General features: G+C 36.1%; 1 protein-coding gene across 16 annotated transcripts in view; it reads right to left on the bottom strand.

Annotated features, from left to right (window-relative positions):
• NAALADL2 (N-acetylated alpha-linked acidic dipeptidase like 2) overlaps nt 1-23127 on the bottom strand; it is a 1364432-nt gene that overhangs the window by 995085 nt on the left and 346220 nt on the right. The gene's annotated exons all lie outside the window — the stretch shown is intronic.

The following is a 23127-nucleotide window of genomic DNA, read 5'->3' as shown; positions in this document are numbered from 1 at the left end:
TTTTCCATACGTCCCCTGCAATCTAGGTGGAGGCTCCTAATTTTCAACTCTTGCACTCTGTGAACCACAGGCTTAACACCATGTGGGAGCCACAAGGCTTACAGCTTGCACCCTCTGAAACAGTCCAAGCTGTACCTGGGCTGGAGCTAAAGCATCCAGGATGCAGAGAGCAGTGGCCTAAGGCTGCACAGGGTGGCAGGGCCCTAGGTCTGGTCCATGATATTATTCTTTCCTCTTAGGCCTCCAGGCCTGTGATGGGGGAAGTAGCCATGAAGTTCTGTGAAATACCTTCGAGGTCTTCTCCCCATTTTCTTGAGTATCAGCGCTTCCTTTCCTTTTAATAATAGAGATTTCTGCAGCCTGCTTGAGTTGCCTCCCAACTGCCACCCTGAAAATGAGCTTTTCTTTTTTACCACATGGCCAGGCTGCAGGTTTTCTAAATGTTTATGCTCTGCTTCCCTTTTAAATATAAATTCTAGTTTTGGATCTTTTTTTTTTTTTTTTTTTGCTCACATATATATAGGCTGTTAGAAGCAGCCAAGCTACATCTTGAATGCTTTTCTGGTAGAAATTTCTTCCACCAAATGCCCTAAATGGTTGTTCCCAAGTTCAAAGTTCCACAGATCCCTAGGGCAGAGGCACTATCCAACCACTTTCTTAAATATGATGCCATGAAAAAAATTTGTATAAACCAAGTTATTAGAAAGGCTTGACCCCAAATTCTTAGCAGCTTTATAAGCATTTGGTCACTATAGAAAAGTCAGTGCTCAACAAAGCTTTTTACTGTGCTATTACAAAGTGAAATTGGTAAAATCCGAACATACTGATATGGAACATAGTGCCCTAGATTCGTGCCTATATTATCTTAGGCCACATCTTAGTACTCTATACAAAAGTTTTATTGTCTACTTTTCTGTTAGTTTTACATAGCATGATTCCTTTTAGTAAAAGCTCCTGCTACGTTCTAACAACCACAAGAAAAATAGATCCAGTATACCTCCAAAGCATATGGAGCCTGCGTATACATCCCCAGTACTGTTTCTATATCTAACTGCATATTATGTTGCCTATTTTGGTTTTCTACCTGCTTCAGGTTTACAATAAAGGTTTCCCCAGTTTTCTTTTTCAATTGATTTCTACACAAAATTTATATTACTAATTTGGCTTTTCAGAATTTCTGGTACTAATTGGGTAAATGTGTAATTAAGACAAAACAAATAGGTTCCATAATTGAACATATACATGAGAAAAGATTTACAGAATGCTGTGGTTCTATAAATTATACTTTTAAATGTGATTTTTAAAAAACGATTTCATATCACTCAAGCTGAAGATTTCAAAGTCTGGATAGATTTCATAAACACAGATAGACACACACATACACATACACATACACCAGGCACCACCAACACACACGTGCATGTGCACACACAAACACACACACACATTTTTTTTAATTGAAAATATGGATAAATATAATTTTGGAAAGTTGCTTGTGAAAGGTTTATATAAAGAAAATCCTAGTTTTTTCATCATTTTCCATTAAACAAGACACTTTCTCTCTAGGGGAAAATAATCCACCAAGTAAAAATGTATAATGATAAAGGTATTAAAATTAGTGGCCAGGTTCCTGGAAAGATGGGAATCTCAGCATGTTCAAACAGTTTATTATACTTTTTTAAAAATAGCAGTTGCTGTATTGACTTTTTGGCAGCATTTTACCATGTCTATGATGCAATATATATTCAATGCTATATCTAGTTCACATATTTTCATAAAGAGGAATATTCTAAAATTCTTTAAATTGTACTTCAAAGTTCATGAGAAAATGTAGTCAACAGTTTTGCCTTCTTTTCCTCTTTGCTACATTTGACCATTTTCATCTGGGAATAACCCACTAGTGGAACTGAACACCCATGTGACATTTTGTGCAGAAGTGTTTAATTGGATATAGGGAGGCCTTGTTTAAATATGTTTTTAGACTTCAATTTTTATATTGTGAAAAAGGAATTCATATTTTATTAATTATTTCCTAAGCATCAACTCTTCATAGTGAATTTGTTCATGGCAAATGATACCTGTATGTGGAAATTTTAATTTGTGTGTGATTTAATAGTTAAGCGACTTGAAATACCAAATTATTCATTTGCCATTGATAAATTTCCACAAGTCTGAAAACACTGCAGAATTTCAATAATATTTTTACGGATAATGTACCAATATACAAATTCAAAAGCCAAGTATCTTTAGCAAACAAAATATAACATTCTACACATGAAGGGATACCACATAGTAACTTAATTTGGGCTTTATATTAGAGACACATTCTACTACTGCCACTGCATATCTCTCTCTCTCACACACACACAATGAAAATAATAGTGATAAGCAAACTATTATTTTTAACTTTAAGATTATAAAGGAATGTAACTCTCCTTCCTTTTTAGATTTCTTTTAAATACAAGGTATCTTTACATGGATGTTTCAAATTACACTAATTACCTATATTCCAACTACAAAGAAAACAAAATGTAAGACCAATATTTTAAAATTACATTCCAAAGAAAACAAGGAAAAGAAATAAATATATTTATCATTCAAGGCTGTTCTGCTCATTTCTAGTTCTAGTATTTCCACAATTTATATATACTCACAAACTACAAATTCATGGAAGACGTGCTGAAGCTATTAGCATGGCAACATGTCAAATAAGCAAATTACAAAAGAAAAATGTGTACAAGGAAAAAGCAAAACAGAAAAAGAATAATTTAACAGAAATTGGGAAATTTGCATCCAGTGAATGCTATATCTGATAATACGGGGCAGCTATCATTCTTATACTTCCACGTGGACACGGCTAAGTGCATTGTATGACCAAGAACCAGAGCATTGTACTAACAAATGTAAGTCCTACCCAATAGAGTTATCGGTGTTTTTTTCACTTCATTGTGCAAGTTCTGTATACATTTTTGTTAACTAGAAGCAGAAGCGGAAAATATCAAAGGCTGGCTATTATGATATTCATGAAGAAAAAAATGTTGGGTGGTAAAAATGCTAATGTAAGAGATAGACTGTTATTCAATTAAAGTAGCACATCATAAAGTGCTAGGATGTGAGCTAATAACATTTCAAATCCTTTAAAAGCTGAAACCCTGCAATACACAAGCACATTTCTAGTAGGTACTTTTATTTATTTATATTCTAGATTTAAAACACTTAATCTCAATTTCAAGTTTTTTCACTTATTATCTTGTGACTGTATCAAGGCACCTAATCACTTTTTGCTGGTTCCCTAATCTATAACTAAGGACAATGATGTTTCTCCTGCCTTGTTTACCAGATGGCTATAAGGACCTAATAATCTTATCTGATTATATTGTATCTGAGAAAATGCACTATAAACTATAATATAGAATGAAAGGACTACATAAATGTGTCATAGTCAAATCAGTGAGAAGATATTTGGATATACATAGCTTGAAAAACACTAATGTCTTTCTGAAAATTCTGTCAATACACAACAACCTGAGAAAGTGTAGACGTACAGAGGAAAGAACAGAGCTTTGGATTCAGACAGTCCTAGTTTTGAATATATTCCAGGTAATTATTATCTGTGCATCTGGACAAATCTCTGTTTTGCTGTCTGTAAAACAAAGGTAACTGCATTTTCCACACAGAATTTGCAGGATTGTTTAAATCTTTACACTTCTAGGTTTCTCTTCAGGAAAGACTTGTTTCCTCAACTTCTGGGTGTCCTGTCATCAGACATCCTTCAGCTGTCAGCTCTTCAGTGATTAGGCTCAAGAGCAGAGAACCACCTAGGCTGAGGTGATGCCTTGGGTCTCCCACATCCATTGACCGACTTACACAGAAATAAAAAGACCTGGCCTTCTTGGCCCAACTGAGGACAACTCTCAAGTGCCATTCTAGCTCCAGATGTCCCTATGGTGTTGGCTGAGGCAATAATTGGGACTGTAGAGGAGTCTGACTTTTCCCTTGGCTCACTTCTTCTTTTCCTCCCTTTCATAGGTATTGGGTCCTAAAGGCAGTTCTTAGCAAACATCCTGTATGCTAAACTCCATGTTAAAATGGGCTTTGGGAGAAGCCCAACCAGGGACAAAAGATTAGTGATAATATAGAAAGGGCCTAATTACTAATTCATCACCCAAGAAGAAAGTGAACACTTGTATAGTCATCATCAAACAATTATTTTATACTACAAATTTCCATGACAGTTAATAGTAGCTGCTGCTACAGAGGCAGAAAAGACACTAGCACATAGTCAAGAACGAAGTTAGCTTAATCTCTTTAAAAATTATAGAATAATTCAGGCCTAATATAGATTAATAGAGAAATAGGGAAGCCTTGCAGATAATTTAGGCTAAAATGTACTTACACATAAAATGCCTACATAAATGAAGCAGAATGTTTCTTCTATATTTATGATTTAACTCATTTTCATCAGTTTTCAAATTGTGAGTGTAATCTAAGATGGCAAATTATGATGAAATAATTCATTGGGTTCTCCAATATTCTCCTCCAGGCAGTAGTCTCTATTTTATTGCAAGTTGATTATGCTTTTGTAACAAAATGCCTAAGGAAAATTAGTGAGCAAAGATTTTCTTAAATACCACAATAGAGACTTCACAAAATAGAATCAAGCTAATCTATATTAATTCCTGAAATGTTAACATGACATCTTACTACTGAAACAAGAAAAGATTTTTAAGTATTAGCAGTTAATAAGATAGCATAAATAGTGCTAAAGGTTTATGTTTTATGCCAAGCTGTCCCAGGCAATACTGGGCATCAACCAGAAATTCATATTTGGATGTGCTACATTAAACAAAAAAACGAACAAAAAACAGAGAAAAATAGTTGCTTCCTTAGAACAACGAAGTAATCCTAGGAGACATATCCTTCTTTTTATCGTCACTATCTAAGAGTAGAGGAGAGACAAAAAGGATGCAGATCTACTAAATACATGTCATTCTTTTAATCACATTTTGACCAATCCCAGGTTTGTTAATAAGTAGGAAGCAACCACTTGGTTTTACCTTTTCTAAATATTCCAATTTTGACAGCATAAAAGATCCCCAGAGTAATTGCTAGTAGAAGCAGCTAACATGGTTTGAGTTCCAATATGAGCCAGTACTATGCTAAATAGTTACTTGGTTCATCTCATTTTAACCCTAGCAAATAATCTATGACAAGAAAACTCTCATTATTCCCATTTTAAAAGGAAAAAAAGGAAAAACGGCAGGATTAACTACTTGCTGAACTACTTGCCAAAATGGCACAGCAAGAATTTGAACCTCTCTTGTTGATAATTAGACAATTTAAAATCTAAGGCAAATTAGATGAGTATAACATCTTGTTTAATTTTACTGATAAATATATTAATACAAATTAGTCTTAGTATTAAATTTTCAAAAAGTAAGTCCTTCAGGGTAGCAGGAATATTTTAGAATTCTTCAACCCTACTTTTTTACTGTATAGATTTTATATTTATTCAAAATGTTCTGACAGTCACATATAAATTTCCATCTATTCCTTTCTTCAGTCTAAGTTAGTGTCCATGTCATAAGATTTCTGTAGGTATTGATGGAACATATCTCCAAATAGTAAGAGCTATTTATGACAAACCCACAGCCAATATCAGACTGAGTGGGCAAAAACTGGATGCATTCCCTTTGAAAACTGGCACAAGACAAGGATGCCCTCTCTCACCACTCCTATTCAACATAGCGTTGGAAGTTCTGGCTAGGGCAATCAAGCAAGAGAAAGAAATAAAGGGTATTCAGTTAGGAAAAGAGTAAGTCAAATTGTCTCTGTTTGCAGACGACATGACAGTATATTTAGAAACCCCCAATGTCTCAGCCCAAAATCTCCTTAAGCTGATAAGCAACTTCAGCAAAGTCTCAGGATACAAAATCAATGTGCAAAAATCACAAGCATTCCTATACAGCAATAGACAAACAGAGACCCAAATCATGAGTGAACTCCCATTCACAATTACTACAAAGATAATAAAATACCTAGGAATACAACTTACAAGGGATATGAAGGACCTCCTCAAGGAGAACTACAAACCACTGCTCAACAAAATACAAGAGTACACAAACAAATGGAAGAACATTCCATCCTCATGAATAGGAAGAATCAATATTGTGAAAATGGCCATACCACTCCAGGTAATTTATAGGCTCAATGCTATCCCCATCAAGCTACCATTGACTTTCTTCATAGAATTAGAAAAAAACTACTTTAAAGTTCATATGGTACCAAAAAAGAGCCCGCATAGCCACGACAATCCTAAGCAAAAGAACAAAGCTAGAGGCACCACGCTACCTGACTTCAAAATATACTACAAGGCTACAGTAAACAAAACAGCATGGTACTGGGACCAAAACAGATATATAGACCAATGGAACAGAATAGAAACCTCAGAAATAACACCACACATCTACAGCCATCTGATCTTTGACAAACCTGACAAAAACAAGCAATGGGAAAAGGATTCCCTATTTAATAAATGGTGCCGGGAAAATTGGCTAGCCATATGTAGAAAGCTGAAACTGGATTCCTTCCTTACACCTTATACAAAAATTAACTCAAGATGTATTAGAGACTTAAATGTAAGACCTAACACCATAAAAACCCTAGAAGAAAACCTAGGGAGTACCATTCAGAACACAGGCATCAGCAAAGACTTCATGACTAAAGCAACAAAAGCCAAAATTGACAAACGGGATGTAATTAAACTAAAGAGCTTCTGCACAGCAAAAGAAACTATCATCAGAGTGAACAGGCAACCTACACAGAATGGGAGAAAATCTTTCCAATCTACCCATCTGGCAAAGGGCTAATACCTAGAATCTACAAAGAATGTAAACAAATTTACAAGAAAAAAACAACCTCATCAAAAAGTGGGGCAAAGAATATGAACAGAGATTTCTCAAAAGAAGACATTTATGCAGCCCACAGACACATGAAAAAACGCTCATCATCACTAGTCATTAGAGAAATGCAAATCAAAATCACAATGAGATACCATCTCATGTCAGTTAGAATGGCGATCATTAAAAAGTCAGGAAACAACAGATGCTGGAGAGGATGTGGAGAAATAGGAATGTTTTTACACTGTTGGTGGGAGTGTAAATTAGTTCAACCATTGTGGAAGACAGTGTGGCAATTCAAGGATCTAGAACTAGAAATATCATTTGACCCAGCAATCCCATTACTAGGTATATACCCAAAGGATTACAAATCATGCTACTATAAAGACACATGCACACATATGTTTATTGTGCACTATTCACAATAGCAAAGACTTGGAACCAACCCAAATGTCCATCAATGATAGACTGGAATAAGAAAATGTGGCACATATACACCATGGAATACCATACAGGCATAAAAAATGGTGAGTTTGCGTCCTTTGCAGAGACATAGATGAAGCTGGAAACCATCATTCTAAGCAAACTGTCACAAGGACAGAAAACAAAACACCGCATGTTCTCACTCATAGGTAGGAGTTGAACAACAGGAACACATAGACACAGGGCGAGGAACATCACACACCGGGGCCTGTCGGGAGGTGGTGGGCTGGGGAAGGGATAGCATAAGGAGAAATACTTAACGTCAATGACGAATTGATGGTCGCAGCAAACCAACATGGCACATGTATACCTATGTAACAAACCTGCACATTGTGCACATGTACCCTAGAACTTAAAGTATAATAATAAAATATTTCTGTAAAGCATTATATACAGAAGTCATGTATATCATATTCTATAGGCCACTTAAGAGATTTTGTAGGGTAATTTTGAATGATATGCAATTTTCACTTCCTCTCCTATATTTCTTAAGATTTAATTCTGTTTCATATCTTATGTTTTATTTATAGCATTTATCACAATCAGTACTTAGAGATTTATTTTTGTGCCGTTTGTTTAATGTTTGTTGACAGGCTTTAGTGTAAACTTCATGAAATCAGAAATCATGCTGGTTTTGTTTACATCGTATCCTTGACACTTGGCATGGGTTTGTATGAAATAGAGAAACAATAATTATTGTTTAATGTAAAGGTAAACGCCAGAGAGGAAGAAGTCATTAACATTATCACCTCCAGTAAAATTGGTTCCTGAACAATTGAAAATTCATTTTGCATGATAAAGCTCAATATATTTTATGAGGTATTTTAGAAAATATATTAATCTAATAAGTGTGGACATAGACTGACATTGAAAACTTGAAAGAAAAGTTTTTTAAAAGCATCTCATCTATCTTTGAAAATGCCAATTGCGGTATTTTTAAAATGTGGGTAAAAATATTCACAGATTAAATTATTCATTTGTATCAAAGGTATGAGTTTACAGAACTAATTTTAGCATTAATTTTGGAAACACAAATCACAATCCATTAGTAAAATCAGAGATGTCACAGTAGAGTTAGATCTTTTCATGACCTCTTAAGCTATCTTGATAAGAGACTCATTAAACACATGCTTTAAACATTAAATCAATTCAAAAAATGAATATATATAATATCATATTAAAATACTTTATAAAGCATAATTATATAATCATATTAATAGACACAGAAAATGCATTTGACAAAATCCAGCATCCTTTCGTGATAAAAATGCTCAAAATACCAGGAATAGAAGGAAACTTCCTCAAATTGATAAAGGGCATCTATGAATACAATGGCTAATATCACCTATGAATAAAACAAAGCTATTATCATACATAATGATAAACAGAATGCTTTTCCCCAAGATCAAGAGATAGACAAGGATGTTCTATTAGTTTGTTTTCACACTGCTGATAAAGATATACCTGAGACTGTGCAATTTACAAAAGAAAGAAATTTAATAGACTTACAGTTCCACGTTGCTGGAGAAGTCTCACAATCATGGCTGAAGGCAAAGAAGAGCAAGTCACATCTTACATGGATGGCAGCAGGCAAAGAGAGAGCTTGTGCAGGGGAACTCCTCTTTATCAAACCATCAGATCTTATGAGACTTATTCACTATCATGCAAACAGCATGAGAAAGACCTGCCCCCATGATTCAATTACCTCCCACTGGGTCCCTCCCACAACACATGGGAATTCAAGAAGAGATTTGGGTGGGGACACAGTCAAACCATATAATTCTGCCCCTGGCACCTCCCAAATCTCATGTCCTCGCATTCAAAACCAATCATGTCTTTCCTACAGTCCCTCCAAGTCTCAACTTATTTCAGCATTAACTCAAAATTCTGTAGTCCCAAGTCTCATCTGAGACAAGACAAGTCCTTTCCACCTATGACTCTGTAAAATCAAAAGCAAGTTAGTTACCTCCTAGATCCAATGGGGGTACAGGAATTGGGTAAATACAGCTGTTCCAAATGGGAGAAACTGGCCAAAACAAAGGGGCTACAAGCCCCATGCAAGTCCATAATCCAGCAGGGCAGTCAAATCTTAAAGCTCCAAAATGATCTCCTTTGACTCCATGTCTCACATCCAGGTCATGCTGATGCAAGAAGTGGCTTCCCATGGTCTTGGGCAGCTCTGCTCCTGTGGCTTTGCAGGGTATAGCTTCCCTCCTGGCTGCTTTCATGGGCTGGTGTTGAGCATCTGCAGGTTTTCCAGGTGCACAGTGCAAGATGTTGGTGGATCTAGCATTCCGGGGTCTGGAAGACAGTGGCCTTCTTCTCACAGCTCTACTAGGCAGTGCCCCAGTAGGGACTCTGTTGGGGGGGTGCTCCAAACCCACATCTCCCTTCTGCATTGCCCTAGCAGAGGTTCTCCATGAGGGCCCCACCTCTATACCAAACTTTTGCCTGGGCATCCATGCATTACCATACATGCTCTGAAATCTAGGTGGAGGTTCCCAAACCCCAATTCCTGACTTCTGTGCACCCGCAGGCTCAACACCACATGGAAGCTGCCAAGGCTTGGTGCTTCCACCCTATAAAGCAACAGCATGAGCTTTATATGATGGCTAGAGTGGCTGGCCGGGTACCAAGTCCCTAGACTGCATACAGCACAGAAACTCTGGGCCCAGCCCACGAAACCATTTTTTTTCTTCTAGGTCTCAGGACCTGTGATGCCCTGGTGATATTTTCTCCATCGTCTTGGTGATTAACATTCAGCTCCTCGTTATTTATGCAAATTTCTGCAGCCGGTTTGAATTTCTCATCAGAAAATGAGATTTTCTTTTCTATCACATTGTCAGGCTGCAAACTTTCCAAACTTTCATGCTGTTTCCCTTTTAAAACTGAATGCCTTTAACAACACCCAACTCACATCTTGAATGCTTTGCTGCTTAGAAATTTCTTCTGCCAGATACCCTACATCATCTCTCTGAAGTTCAAAGTTCCACAGATCTCTAGGGCAGGGGCAAAATGCCACCAGTCTCTTTGCTAAAACATAACAAGAGTCACCTTTGCTCCAGCTCCCAACATGTTTCTCATCTCTATCTGAGACCACCTCATCCTGGACCTTATATTCGACATCACTATCAGGCTTTTGGTCAAAGCCATTAAGGAAGTCTCTAGGAAGTTCCAAACTTTCCCACATTTTCCTGTCTTCTTCTCAGCCCTCCAAACTGTTCCAACCTCTGCCTGTTACCCAGTTTGAAAGTCACTTCCACATTTTGGGTATCTTTTCTGCGGCACTCCACTTCTGGTAGAATTTACTATATTAGTCCATTTCCACACTGCTGATAAAGACATATCAAAGACTGGACAATTTACAGAAGAAAGAGGTTTAAGTGACTTACAGTTCCATGTGGCTGTTTAAGCTTCACAGTCATGGTGGAAGGCAAGGAGGAGCAAGTCACATCTTACATGGATGGCAGCAGGCAAACAGAGAGCTTGTGCAGGGGAACTCCTCTTTATCAAACCATCAGATCTCATGAGATTTATTCACTATGACAAGAACAGCACGAGAGAGACCTTCTCCCATGATTAAGTTACCGCCCACCAAGTCCCTCCCATAACACATGGGAATTCAAAAAGAGATTTGGGTAGGGACACAGCCAAACCATATCAGATGTCCACTCTTTTCACTTCTATTCAACACTGTACTAGAGGTTCTAGCCAGAACAACTAGGCAAGAAAAAAGAATGCATCCACAAAGCAAAACAACACACAAAATAATTTTTTTTTTTTTAAACAGAGTCTTGCCCTGTCGCCCAGGCTGGAGTGCAGTGGCACGATCTTGGCTCAATGCAACCTCCGCCTCCCAGGTTCAAGCAATTCTCCTGCCTCAGCCTCACAAATAACTGAGATTACAAGCATGTGCCACCACGTCCAAGTAATTTTTGTATTTTTAGTACAGGCAGGGTTTCACCATATTGACCAGGCTGGTCTTGAACTTCTGACCTCAGGTGATCCACTCGCCTCAGCCTCCCAAAGTTCTAGGATTACAGGCATGAGCCACCACACCCGGCTTAAGAAAAATAATTGGTATTTGCATATGACATCATCTTGCATATAAAAAAATCCATAGGAATCCACTGAAGAACTATTAGAACTAATAAATAAATGAATTCAGCAAGGTAGCAGAATACAAGATCAAATATATAAAAAAATTGATTATATTTCTAATATCACTAAAAAATCAACTTTCTTAAAATTAAATTTAAAAAATTCATTTAACATAGCATCAAAAAATAAAATACATAAAAATACATTTTTAATGAATAGTATACTGAAAACTAAAAAAATCATTGAAAGAAATTCTAAAAGGTAAAAATGAATGGAAAAACATCCCATGTTTATTGATCACAAGTCTCCATATTGTTAGAACGGCAATACTCTTCAAATTAATAAACAGATTCAAAGTAATTCCTATCACTATCCAAGCTGCCCGTTTTTTGCAGAAGTTGGCAAGCTGATGCTGAAATTCATATGGAACTTCAATACACCCAGAAGAGGCCGAATAATCTTAACAAGAGAGAACAAGGCTGTAGGACTCACTGTTCCAAATTTCAAACCCCATAAATATATATGCCCACTATATATCCACAAAATTTTTTTAAAACAATTAAGAATGAAAACAATAACAACAGCAACAAAACTACAAAGCTACAATATTCACGACTATGTAATACTGGCATGAAGATAGATATATAGGTCAATGGAATGGAATTGAGAGTTCAGAAATAATCCCATATATTTATGGTCAATTAATTTTGATGACAGAGTCAAGATAATTAAATGAGGGAAAATAATCTTATCAACAATTTGTGCTGGAACAATATCCGCATGTTAGAGAACACAGTTGGTCTTCCATTTCACATAATAAATAAAAACTGATTATAGATCATAGACATAAATGTAAGAGCTAAAACTATAAAACTCTTAGATACATACATAGAAGTAAATCTTCAAAACCTTCAGGAAAGCAATGGCTTCTTAGATATGCCAATAAAAGTACAAGTCACCAAAAAATAGACTATTTCAAAATTTACAACATTTGTGCTTCAAATAATACATGAAAAAAATGAAAACATAACCCATAAAATAAGAAAAACAATTTGCAGCTCAATATATGGCAGACTAATATATACTTTATCAGATATAATTTGGCTTAACTAACAGCAATTTAATTCTCTCATTTCTGGAGGCTGGAAGCTCAAGATCAACACAATCCTAAAATCCATATGGAACCAAAAACAAGAACCAAAATTGCCTAAGCAATCTTAAGCAAACTGAACAAAGCAGGAGGCATCACATTACCTGACTTCAAACTATACTACCAGGTTATAATAGCAGAGATAGCATGGAAGTGGTATAAAAATAGACATAGATCAGTGGAATAGAAACAAGATCCCAGCATGATGAAACCGTCTCTCCTAAAAAGAAAAATACAAAAATTAGCCAGGTGTGGTGGAAGGCGCCTGCAATTCCACTACTCTGGAGGCTGAGACAGGAGAATCGCTTGAACCCGGGAGGCAGAAGTTGCAGTAAGCTGAGATCACGCCATTGCATTCCAACCTGGGTGACAAAGCAAGACTCTGTCTCAAAAAACAAAAAAAAAAAGAAAAACAAAAGAAAAAAGATCCCAGAAATAAAGTCACATACTTAGAGCCTACTGGTCTTTGATGAAGCCGCCTGGGGAAATGACGCTCTTTTCAATAGATGGTGCTGGGAAAATTCGATTGCCAAATGCAGAAGAATGAAATTGAACCCTTATATCTCACCATATACAACAATGAACACAAGACAGTTTGAAGGCTTAAATGTAAGACCTGAAACTATAAAAATACTGGAAGAAAATCTATGAAGAACTCTTCTGGAGATTGCTCTTGGCAAATAATTTATGACTAAGACTTCAAAAGCATAAGCAACAACACCCAAAGCAGACAAATGTGACTTAATTAAACTAACAAGATCTGCACAGCAAAAAAAATAATCAACAGAGTGAAAAGACAACCTGCAAAATAGGAGAAAATATCCAGAATTTACAAGGAATACAAACAACTCAAAAACAACAACAAAAAAGGCAAATAATCCCATTAAAAAGTGGACAAAGGACACAAATAGATATTTCTCAAAAGAAGACATACAAATGGCCAACAAAAATATATAAAAATGCTCAAACAACAATAATTATCAGAGAAATGCTAATTAAAACTACAATAAGATATCTTCTTACACCACTCAGAATGGCTATTTTTAATACAAAAACTAACAAAAGTTGGTGAGGATGCAGATAAAAGGGAACACTTTTGCTTTTACTTTTACACTGTTGGTGGGAATGTAAATTAGTGCAACCACTATGGAAAATAGTATGGAGATTTCTCAACTAAAAATAGAATTATCATTTGATCCATTGATCCCACTACTGGGTATCTACTCAAAGGAAAATAAGTCATTCCATCAAAAAGAGACATGTACTCATATTTATTGCAGCACTGTTCACAATAGCAAAGATATGGAATCAACCTAAGTGTCCATCCACACGAACGGATTCAAAATGTGATACACATATACAATAGAAAACTATTCAGCCATTAAAAAAACAATTAAATCATGTCTTTAGCACAACATGGATGGAAGTGGAGGTCATTATCTTAAGTGAAACAACTCAGAAACAGAAAGCCAAATACTTCATATTCTCACTTATACGTGGGAGCTAAATAATGAATACACATGGGCATAGAATATAGTATGATAGGCACTGGAGACTCAGAAGGGTGGAAAGCATTTGGGAGGGGTGGTGTGATGAGAAATTACTTAATGGGTATAATGTACATTATTCAGATGATGAATGCATTGAAAGCTCAGACCACCAGTATGCAATATACTCATATAACAAAATTGTACTTGTACCCCTTAGAGTTATTTTCTTAAATATTCCAATAAGGTTGTTGCTTTTTTCCTGAGCCCTTTCTCTTTGGCTCGCAGATGTCTGCTTCTCTCTTGTGTCCTCACATGCCGTTTCTTCTGTGCAAGGCATCTCTCATATCTGGCTCTCTTCTACTATGAACAACAGTCATATTAGACTAGGGTCTATCTAGATGACCTGATTGATCTTAATTACCTATTTAAAGGCCCTGTCTCCATCTCTAAATAATTCACATTCAGAGATGTGCTTGGGATTAGGACTTCAAAATAGAAATTTGGGGAAACAATGCATTTCATAACAAAAAATGTGTATGCAGATATAAATAGAAATCTTACAAATCAACAATAAAAACACAACCCAATTTTTATAATAGGCAAAGGATCTGAAAAGGAATTTCTCTACAGAAGATATGCAAATGACCAATAAGCACATAAAATGCTCAAATACCAACAGTCATGAGGGAAATGCAAGTCAAAATCATTATATTACTTCATATTCATTAGGATGGCTATACTATACAGGTCATACAATAGCAAGTGTTGGTGAAGATGTGGAGAGATTGGAGCTTTCATACACCGTTAGCAAAGATGTAAAATACTAGAACCACTTTTGACAACTGTTTGGCAGCTTCTTAAATATTAAACATAGAATTACTATTGGCCCGACAATTCTACTCCTAAATATATACTTAAGAAAAATGGAAACATATAGCCATACAAAAATCTGTATGTAGATGTTCATATGAACATTATTTATAATAATCAAACAGTAGAAACATTTCTAATATCTGTCTACCATGCAATGGATAAATACAATATTTGAGGCATTTAACTATTTTTAGCATATAAAAATATTTCAGGAAATTACACACGTATACTCAATTAGCCACACCATTATAGTATATTTAAATAATCATATTAAAAATGCTGGACTAGAAGGCTGGGTGTGGTGGCTGATGCCTGTAATCCCAGCACTTTGGGAGGCTGAGGCTGGTAAATCACCTGAGGTCAGGAGTTTGAGACCATCCTAACCAACATGGGGAAACCCTGTCTCTACAAAAAACACAAAAAAAATACTAGCCAGGCATGGTGGTGCATGCCTGTAATCCCAGCTACTCAGGAGGCTGAGGCAGGAGAATTGTTTGAACCTGGGAGGCGGAGGTTGTGGTGTGCCGAGATCATGCCATTGCACTCCAGCCTGGGCAACAAGAGCGAAACTCTGTCTCAAAAAAAAAAAAAAAAAATGCTGGACTAGAAATTTCAACTTTTAAATTAAACACATCCTTTAGTGTCATAAAAACTTGATTTGTCTTTTGCAAGTACACTGTTTAACTTTTCCGTGATGCAAATTTTCATGAATTTCTATAGATCATGATTTTTTTAGTAAGGAATAAATGACCAAATGGAGACAATAAAATAGTAAAGGATCAGCAATATCTTTCTTACAGTGCTAAGACTCAGATATTCAGAGTATCTTATTTCTCAACAACTCAATATACATTACATTCCTGTGTTAATAAAAATAATGAAAAGTAACATGTTTTTAAAATAAAAAGTTTAAATTAGATAGTATGCTCCACATGGGAAGAGCCATAGTGTCTAACATTTAATAAGCTCTGTGCAGAGAATGCTTTTCTTTGATGGCAAAACTTAAATAAGAAAAAGATATCCTGCATTAGCAAATATCCAATAACTCTGGAGAAGAACTGTAATCAACCTCCAGCAATTTAATAACAATGGATGTAAAAAATTACAAATTTTTTCTTTTATTCTTAATTTTTTCTGTCCTCTTTCATTCCCCATCCTTCATTAATATGCCTAGAATGTAAAGGATACATATGAGAGAAGATTATAATTATATATTAGTTTGGATTTATATAACCAATAATTTTATTTAGTAAAACCATAATTTCATCTAGTACCTATAAAACCAGGAAAGAATAAAGTAAAATACTTGCCGCGTTTTTCATGAGTTATTGAGTAAATACTAGAGCAATCACATTGGGCAGAAGACTATCATTCTGAATCGAGCCTGTTATTAAACACTAAATATATTTAAAAGTCTCATAAAGTCAAATTTTTCCATATATTTTACTTTGAAAATAAAATAATTCCATAACTACTAAAAACTGGGTTTCTTGCTACTTTGGAACTTGGACTTCTCACATTCTCTCCAGTTGCTCAGCAACTGTACTTGTAATGGAAGGATTTTTAGTAGATATTGGATCTTTCCAAGCTTTATTTTTCTTTCTTATAAAAGGAAAGCTATTGTTAAACCAAATGATTTCTTCAAGGATAAAAGAATCTGAATGGTCGCAACTGTATCTTCTAACCTGCCTAATTGAAATCACTTTTAAACAGATATAAAAGCATGCAGTTAGTGTCTTATGTGATGAGATCTGAAAAAAAAAAAAAAAAAAGAAACTGGGGACTAACATAAATCTTTTTTCAAAACCTGTAAACAGTACTTGGTTGATAGAATGATTTAAAGGACACTGTATGAGAGAGATAGCCATGGGAATAAATAAATTATAAGACCATGGATTTTTAATGAAACTTAGACTTTTGTCCTGTTTTGTTTTGTTATTGAGGGGAAGGGCTATCTATACTTCTGATGACACAGCCAAGGATTTGGGAGTAGGTTCATTCAGAAATACCATACAACTTACTATACTCAGAACTATCAATGGACACATGATTTGACCACAGCTTTGGTGGTGATTTTTGTCATATTTACAAAGTTTCCCAAACTCCTATTCCGGTGTATACCACATAGTATTGCCAAGTAAATAACTATTTACTGAATGAAAGTGAATTAATTAATCAATATAATGTATCTTAATACAAATTGGTAACCGGAAGTAACTGAATTCAGATTAGAGATTATCCACCATGACTAGGTGCTAGCTGACTTGTATTATTAAACAATAAAATCCATTTCAATTCAGTTTTTATATATATGAAGCCCAATAGAGGGTATTTAACAATATAAAACCTAATTATTACGATAAATCATCTCATATCATACAAATAAGTTTGTCTCATAAAAGAATAGAACAAAACAAGACAAAACAAGTTGAAATATTGTTTCTTTAAATCTTCACAATGTATTAAGCAATGATGTACTTAAGGACATTGTTATCTTTGCCAACACCTTTTAAGTGCAGTGGTTCCATGCACTCAAAGTGAATCTTCATATTTCAATGCTTATGACATATTTTGTAGGAAGATAAAGTGACTATTTTTATCTTACATAAGTCCATCCAAAACTCTAAGTTAAAAAAAGAAAAAAAGTATACTGCCAAACCCTTTAAAGCTGGCAGTGAAACATATTTACATTCTAGACAGAGGGGACTTATTTTAAGAAAGGTATCTCCAAATGAATATTCCATCTATGCTTGCTACTACTCCTTAGAAGTTATGAATCCAGACTTGAATAGCATCGTATTCTTAATACTGTCATATTTTGTTCGCAACTTTGAAATTTCAGCTGTTATTTTTTCCAAGAAGAATGTATCTCAAGCAAATATAACTGATTTTAGGTATCAAATAAAGTTGTTGAGCAGGGGTTATACTGTCTCCACCACACTGGATAAAAAGAGTTTTAAACATGGCAAGAGAATTGCCATACCAGAAGGGTCATTTATCATCAATCTAGGCAGAACATATAAGAATCACGTGATGGAAGAAGAATTGATGCCACAGCCATCTATTATATGCAAGAGACAAACATGAGTAGAGAGCTCTTACATTTCACATTGGTGTTGAAATTAGACAGTGGCACAGAGGCTGACATGAAAACTGGGTAGTAGGCAGCAAACAGTGAGGATTTATCTAGTTTTAAAGCAGTATCTAAATTGAAAGTAACAAAATCAGTACAGCCTACCACAAAAATTTCCTTCCTTCCTTCCTTCCTTCCCTGCCTCCCTCCCTCCCTCCCTCCTTCCCTCCCTCCTTCCTTCCTTCTTTCCTTCCTCATTTTCATCTTCTTTCTCTCCTTCTTTCTGTTGAGACAGGGTCTCACTCTCCTGTCCAGGCTGGAGTACAGTGGCATGATCTCAGTTCACTGCAACCTCTGCCTCCTGGGTTCAAACCATTCTCCCACCTCAGCTTCCTGAGTAGCTGGGACTATAGGCGTGTGCCACCATGCCTGTTTTTTTTTGTTGTTGTTGTTTGTTTGTTTTTTGTTTTAGTAGAGATAGAGTTTCACCATGTTAGCCAGGCCGGTCTCGAACGCCTGGCCTCAAGTGATCCACCTGCCTTGGCCTCCCAAAGTGCTGGGATTACAGGTGTCAGCCATACCTGGCCAGTCACTATATATATTTCACTCAACAAATATTTATTGGACACTTCCTCTGTGCCAGGTACTAAGCTATGCACAAAATACCTCAATGAACAGAATAATGATTTTTGTCCTCTATGGATCTTACAGTAATCAAGCCTACTGCTTAATAATTTTCAAAAGTCCTGAATAATATGTGTTATATACATGAGGATATAAAATATTCACAATTTTAAAAAAGCTAAGCAACAGAAAAATGTGAAGAAACAATTCTTAGCCCTAAACCCTAATACAGTATTTGGTCCAGAGAATGCTGTATTAATGCAAAATAATTCTGAGGAGAATATTCTTACATGGTACTGTCTTTTTCCATTTGGACTGCTGCTGTAACAAAATACTATAAACTGAGTAGCTCATAAACAACAGAAATGTATTTCTCACAGTTCTAGAGGCTAGAAAAGCAAGAATCAAAGCCCATGTAGATTCTGCATCTGGTGAGGGCCTGTTTATGTGTTCATACATGCCTTCTTGCTGTGTCCTCACATGGTGGAAGGATGGATGGTCTCTCTGAGGCCTTTTTTACAAGAGCACTAATCCCATTCATGAAGGCTCTCAGATACAATCGCCTTTGGTGTTAGGATTTCAACATATGACTTTTAGGAGAATGCGAACATTCAGACCACAGCAGTTGCACAGGAGAAGCCCCAGAGAGGGGTCTGGAAAGAATGTGGCCCACAGCATGGTCCTGTTTGCCCACATATAAGAGGGGTACTGACTTAATTTCATAAGAAGTTTTAATAAAAATAATTCAAAATACTACATAAGTCTACATTAGGTAATACTTCAGAAACTTGTTAAGTATTTTACTTTGTGCAGGGAAGTTTTCTGAGATGCAGTGGAGTAATAACTCTTGTTTCACCACGCTTTCCTTTTGAAACTGCTCTTTCCTGTAGTAACTACTTCAAAGCTAATAAAAGCAAACTCCAAAACGCAAAATGTAGACTAAAGTATACTTTATATCTTCCGATTGTATTTTTGTTTCTATGTAAATTGTATCTCAACAATATCCACAAGAACATATATAAATAACTATAAAACTATAGTAAATAATAATAAGGCAATATAATCTTGGTTTTAAAATAAATCATCAACATTCTTTAGATTATCAATTGGGTTTATATTATTGTATTGGTAGGTTAATGATTTACGACTTATTATATTTCTACACACTGACATAATTATAGAAAAATAAATTTCTACAGGACACAAAATGATTTTTTCTTACTTATGCACATTTTTTTTTTGAGATGGAGTTTTGCTTTTGTCACCTAGGCTGGAGTGCAGTGGCACAATCTTGGCACATTGCAACCTCTGCCTCCTGGGTTCAGGCAATTCTCCTGACTCAGCCTCCTGAGTAGCTGGGATTACAGGCATGCACCACCACACCCAGCTAATTTTGCATTTTAGTAGAGACAGGGTTTCACCATGTTGGCCAGGCTGGTCTCGAACTCCTGACCTCAAATGATCCACCTGCCTCAGCCTCCCAAAGTGCTAGGATTATAGGCATGAACCACCACGTCTGAACTTATGCAATATTTGACAGATCATTCTTTTTAAAAAGGCATGTAATGGAAAGGAGGGAAAGAAAGCAAATCGGATGCAGCATACCACATAGGCTTCTCTGGAATTATCAATTTTTTAGTAAGCTATAATATCAAAACTAGGAACCAAAAAACAGGGAGATTCCCCGATCTTGACCCTTTCCAAGGCTACACCCTCCACCAGGAAATGGGAGACCAAGTGTCTATGGCTGCCAAGAAACCCCACTTCATGGTTGATTCACTGCAGGAATGCATAAAATTGTCTTAGACCCTCTCCCTTGAGTGTGGTGAAAGAGAGCCAAGAGTAGTATCTAGTTTTCAGAGATGTCAAGGAGTCCCTTTTTATTCCAGGCTTACTTATGCTACGGAGAGATGTCAAAGATCTAACTCAGCATGATAACGCCCTGTTGGCCCAGGTACACCATCTAATGCTTCCAGAGTCAGGCTTGGTAGCCAGCACTCCTCAGCAGGGTCTTTGTGACAGCTGAACTCAGAGGTTGTTCTTCTATCTTTGTTCAACTTACGTGCTCTCTTTAGTGACAGATTCCATGGTTTACTTCACTTAGCCATTGTTGGTTGCTAAGGTGGGTGTTCCTTATGGTTGGAACTATGATATTAGTTGTTGCTATGATACTAGCTGTTGATGGTACACAGTTAAAGCCATCTCCATTCCTCTTATTTACCATTTGCATTTTAGGTTCTGTTTACCTCCTTGGGTGCTGTTTTAAAAACATGTTCTAGTTTTGTTTTCTTGTGTTTTTGTTTTAAAATCAATTGATCCTCAGCATCATTTCTAGAAGGCACCATTAATCCTCAGCACCATTTCTAGAAGTTATTTCACAACAGGGTTCTTGATGAGAGCCACAGATGTAGTTCCAAGCTTTCACAGCTTTCTCAAATAATTGGTTTTTAAAATAATTTATTTAAAATCTTTTCCAAGTCAAAATAAGGCAGCAAGACTCATTAATATTTTGAAGGATCTGTTGACTCCCCCTCCTCTACCTACCCTACCTCACGCCCTTCTGGTGGCTCCACTCCTTTTGGTGGTGGCAAAATGCAGGGGAAGTAAATGAAATAGTACAAATTATCACAATAGGTGGTGACTCCAGCCATTTTCGGAATCCACCTCAGCAATATTACAAGTTATGCTCTCTCCCAGTCCTGGAGTTTCTGTGCATGTACCACTGGTCAGAAGACAGTTACAAATGAAGCAATATGGATTAATGAAAAAACATTTTGCTCTCTTCCAGTGATAATGACCTCAGCAAAAGAAGATATAATCGGTCCCAGACAGATCCTAATCACATAGGCTCATTAAAATCGTTCTATCGAAGACCTAGTTCCTCCATTAGTGACCTCTGTTTCCTATCACACAAACTTCTCTCAAACTCTTCCCCAAAGTGGGCTCAACAAGAGCGTGGTTACTTTTTACTTAATGATTATTGTATTTGATTTGGCTTTTCACATTAGAATGTAATGAGAGGGCCCTGCAATTTAGGCAACCAAGATTAATGCCTGTATAGGTTGATCTCAGTTGGGTCCTTTGTTCTGCTTAGTAGATCTCTGTATTTGGTTTGCCTCAATTTGGTGAACCTGAAAATGTAAGCATTCTATCACCTCTTTTTCCTTATTCCAATCCTGTTATGGGCTGACTTGTATTACCTCAAAATTTGTATTTTGAAGCCCTACCCCCTAGTACCTCAGAATGTTACTGTATTTGGAGATAGGGCCTTTAAAAGGTAAATAATTTTAAATGGAGTGGTTAGGGTGTGTGACTGGTTACTGGTGTTCTTACAAGAAGAGATTAGGACACCAACAGAGGGAAGACCATATGAGGACACAGCAAGAAGGCAGCCATCTGCAAGCCAAGAAAAGAGATTTAAGAAGAAACCAAACTGGCTGACCCCTGGATTTTGTACTTCTAGCCTCCACAATTGTGAGAAAATAAATTTCTGTTACTTAAGCTACCCTGTCTGTAGTGCTTTTATTCTAGTAGACCTAGCAAACTAATATGCGTACTTTTGTCTTTTTTCAAATAGACTCCTCCTCATATCAATACTACCCAATAATGTCACAACTGATAATGCCTCATTCCTGTATTTTGCTGGATCTAAGTGATTCCAATTTCTATTGCAATTTCTTCTGGTACGAGCAAACTTTTGGAATATCTCATTGTCCCCCAACAGGATGTTAAAGGAAGAGCCTATCGGCTTGTCATGTTAGGTCTTGAATTCATATTCAAGTAACTTGGCAAAAGACCCTGATATCTCTTTTTGAGTGTTCTCTAGAGAACATCAGGGATATTTATCCATACGTGCCTTTCAACTATCCATCTAACTACTCATCTATCTATTGTCTAATCTCCGTATCACAAGCACTCTAACGTTGATGCTGAACTGCTAACTTGGTGTTTTGTTTTGTTTTGTTTTGTTTTGTTTGTTTTTTGACAGGGTCTTGCTCTGTCACTCAGAGCTGGAGTGCTGACTTGGTTATTAACCAACTGAATCTACTTCTTTTCCAACTCTGGTGGTGACAAATATTTAGGTAAAAGGTATAAAAGTTACTAGAAAACACTTGAAGTTTCAGCTTACATAAAATGTATTGACACTTAGGTTGAAACTCAACTTTATAAGAACCCAGAAAGATTTATTCCATACTTAATCCACTTCTCTTTTATTTCAAAAAGTCCAGTTTTGAAATATAGTTGAGCCCTATTTGAAATATAAATGGGAGAGTCACTACTATATATATATATATATGGGATGATATATTGCCTTCTATTAAAATACTTTAAAAGTAACAAATTAAATTATCTTTAACAAATCTTGAGGTCAAGAAAACATGGCTTATTCCTGGCAAATCCTGTTAACTGAGATACTATTCTATCCCTGTAGTC

This window comes from Gorilla gorilla, chromosome 2 (assembly GCF_029281585.2).
Source record: "Gorilla gorilla gorilla isolate KB3781 chromosome 2, NHGRI_mGorGor1-v2.1_pri, whole genome shotgun sequence".
In the NCBI taxonomy this organism is placed as follows: Eukaryota; Metazoa; Chordata; class Mammalia; order Primates; family Hominidae; genus Gorilla; species Gorilla gorilla.
Note: the sequence above shows the minus strand (reverse complement) of the source record. Positions and strands in the feature narration are given on the sequence as shown.